The sequence below is a fragment of the Adiantum capillus-veneris genome, chromosome 29 (assembly GCF_014529385.1).
Source record: "Adiantum capillus-veneris isolate H3 chromosome 29, ASM1452938v2, whole genome shotgun sequence".
NCBI lineage: Eukaryota > Viridiplantae > Streptophyta > Polypodiopsida > Polypodiales > Pteridaceae > Adiantum > Adiantum capillus-veneris.
Window position 1 is genome coordinate 111,845,284 of NC_140959.1, and position 3,381 is coordinate 111,848,664.

The following is a 3,381-nucleotide window of genomic DNA, read 5'->3' on the forward strand; positions in this document are numbered from 1 at the left end:
TGATAAGCTCGGACACTACAAAATGCAAAACACATACTCAAGCACACAGGCACAGAAGCAATATAAAGCTTGGCTAACGAGTGGGGCTATATATCATGATGGTACAATAGTCACTAGAGCCCCGTCGATATTTGGCACAATACTTGAGCTCTCGGGCTCTATAATTACACTGTGTGATGAGGAAGGTACCCGAGCATGTCAGAAACTTCCATCCTACCATTCCACAGTCTTTTTAAGGTCGCTATTTTGGTCACAATAATATTAATGCCAGGGGAGGCTCCTAGAAAGGGGAGGCTCCTAGAAAGAGTCTGAAAACCTGACTCGGGGAGCTAAGTTCTGAGTAAAAGCATTTATGTACCCTTTTAAGGCTTGAAGGCCCTTTGTTGCTAGCTAGAAACTTTTCTACTAAAAAATGGTAGCTAGCCAAAGTACGATGGATTTAAGATGTGGCATACTCCCGACTCGTATTGCATCGACCAAGACAATAGTCAAAGGCCCAATGGCTCCTACTGGTAGTAGCCTTGGGGGTGAGATGAGAGACAAGAGGTCAACCAATTGACAACCAATTAGAAAAAATTACTCCTTAAAAAGTAAAGTCTGGTCAGTAGCACAAAAAACATATATTGGAAGTGAAACCCTGTGCATCAAACATTTATGGTACAAAAAACACTAAATTGAGACGCAGGCTTGCAAAACTGTCAATGAATTCTCTTATTTTATGTATTTGCTTTGCTGCGCCGCGAGCATGAAATACAAGCAAAAAGTGGCCGGAAGGCCGGAAGGTAAGCTCCTGTTGCAGCTCTTATTTATCGACATCGACACACATGACACCCGACTACTGCTGTCTACATTCTTCATAGCACCTCAAGAGAAGCCAGGGCCCAAGCTGGCAGCTCACGTTGATGCTTCCTTCTCTCTTCCTCCTCGCGCCTCCGCCTCCCTCCTGCGCTCTTCTTCACGCCTGCGCCTCTCCTCTTCCTCCTCCGGCCGTCTCCTCCGCTCTTCATCTTCACGTCGTTTCTGCTGCTCTTCGCTCTCCTTTTTGCTTACGCTTTTGTATCTCCCATTGCCCCGGCCACCCCGTCCACCTCTTTTGGAGGGGGGGAAGAAGACCTCCTCATCCCTGCCAAGTTCTCTGAGCTGCTCTTCATCCACATTGAAGGCGGCAGCGGTGACTTGCTTGGGGATACCACGATAGACTGAGTTCTTGCCTGCCAGGAAGGTGGTGCGAGGGCTGCAAAAACATTCAGGATATCAAGCTGGATGCACTAAGTAAATGCATGCATTATCATTGAACACTGTGCAACAACATGATGGCCACGACTACATGGACATGATGTCAGCAATGTTCAAAACAAACCTTGATGATGTAACTAGCTCGATCCATTCCAGTCCTTGGTCCCCTGCAATTTTCACTGAAGGGAAGAACTGAGGAATAACTAGCACAGTGCCCTCGCGCACTTCTTGATCGAACACATTCTCCCCGTCTCCGCTCGCCACTTGCACTCGCCCGTTCCCTCGAATGAAGTAGAAAATTTGGTGCCCATTGCGCACGAACGAAGGCGCCATCATTGCATTCTGATGGAAGCCAGAATTCAACATTAGACTGTCAATTCTTTATTAATCACCGTCTTAATCCTTTTTAAGTATCTAATCGCTTTGTAATTAAAACAAAACTTAAAAGCTATTTAATAATTACCTTCTCCAAGGAAACCTTGACCGCGCTAAATCCAATCTGATGCAAAGCAGGCAGCTTATGGCAATTGACCCTATTGAGAGCTCCACCATTTTTTACGTAGAAGTCCGGAAATTCATCCCTTATGCTGTACTTAAGCTCCTCGAAGTGGAAAGGGCCTGAAGTTTCCTTCAAGGTGTTTCTCTCGTCCTCTTCCTCTCTCCGGCTGCGCCTCTCAGGTATCTGTGGGAAGTGGATCTTTTGCTTCGCTTTCACAATGCCTGCTTCATTTTGGCGCTCAAGGAGAGACTGGATCGTTTGCTCGTCGACGCCCCATGCGGTGGCGAGAGTGTCTTTGCTGAATCCATGAAGCACAGATCCAAACCTGGCCTGCTTGCTACCAGCAAGTCCAAATTGCTGCATACAAAAGTCCACTCTTATCATTTAACAGCACTTTTTCATTGATTCCACTTTTACCAGCAGTAAATAACTAATCATGTTATAATTCATTCACAATATCCAGATCTCATATAGCACTGGCTAATGCCTAAGTGCTCGCACGGGGCTTGCTAATTACATGAAAGCGCCCTGGATTGGCTCCGTAGCTGGTATCGCCTGCGCGTTCTTAGCTGGTATCGCCTGCGCATAGAACGCGGTGACGCTCATTGCCATCATTATACCACCAGTAAACGGTTCCCTTGGGCAGGGCAACGACATCCCCCCGCTGCACTTTCCGAATGTAAGTTCGCCGATACTCGCTCTCAGCACCAGGGATGACAGCGCCCATTTTACCGGACCCTGCACTGCAAATTACAATTACCATTCCGCAAGAGCTAAGCAAGAGAGACCATTAATCACAAACTACAAAGGTAATATTAAAAAGGACCTTGCAAAACATAAGCAATCTTGTCTGCATCCGAATACTGCGGCACCAGCAACCCATTCTCTTCCAGCTCAAGCTCCGCTATGCCCACATGCGCATTGCGAATGGCATCGATCTCTTCACTCCAAACACGAAGACGTCCCCCCTCTGACTGAAGCTGTTTGCGAGGCCGGCCGAGCTCGATTTGAGGATAGCCACGCTCTTCTTTCTCCTCGCGGCCACGATGACGACGTCTTCCCCTTTCCTCTTCCTCGCGCTCACGAGGCTCCATCTCCCTGCCACCACGACTAACCTCGCAAGAGGCAAAGGAGGTGGTCAAGAGACCAAGGAGCAGAAGAAGACTAAGCACTAGATTCCCTGCGCGCGCCATAGCTACAACTGATCTAGTGGGCACAGCTTCACTCTGCTAGCTATACGCATGAAAGCAGGAGTGCAGTGGTCGCCTTTTATAGTAGCACGCAGCTGGAAGATGAGTTTGGAAACAGCATGCCGTGCGCAGTGTCGATACGCGGCCTCTGCTCTCAATTTGGAAAAGTCCGCTCTTCATGACATGCAACTCTCTTTTTTAAAACTCAAATTTTCCTTTTAATATAATTGTTAAAGTTTTATATGATTTATATTGTGACGTGGTGCCTCTACATGCTACGTGGGTACTGAAAGAAGCCCTAACAGCAATATCAAGGGAGGGAAAGTTGGGCGCGATCTACACCGTCCACGCAAGCAAAAAATTAAATATGGACCGAACGCTTGCGTGGAGCTCTAGAGCGGGCAGGGAGGGCCACGTTGGTAAAAATGTGGTGAGGTGGAGCTACCAAGGTCATGC

At 47.7% G+C, this 3,381-nt stretch overlaps 1 pseudogene across 1 annotated transcript; it reads right to left on the bottom strand.

The window, feature by feature from the left end:
* Positions 1-687: 687 nt before the first annotated feature.
* On the bottom strand, positions 688-2,963 carry LOC147419765 (11S globulin seed storage protein Ana o 2.0101-like; annotated as a pseudogene). Its single transcript, XR_015187167.1, has 5 exons — positions 2,562-2,963; positions 2,253-2,473; positions 1,700-2,092; positions 1,361-1,578; positions 688-1,234 (listed from the first exon to the last, which is right to left on the bottom strand). The product of XR_015187167.1 is annotated as an 11S globulin seed storage protein Ana o 2.0101-like (transcript).
* Between the last annotated feature and the right edge of the window lie 418 nt (positions 2,964-3,381).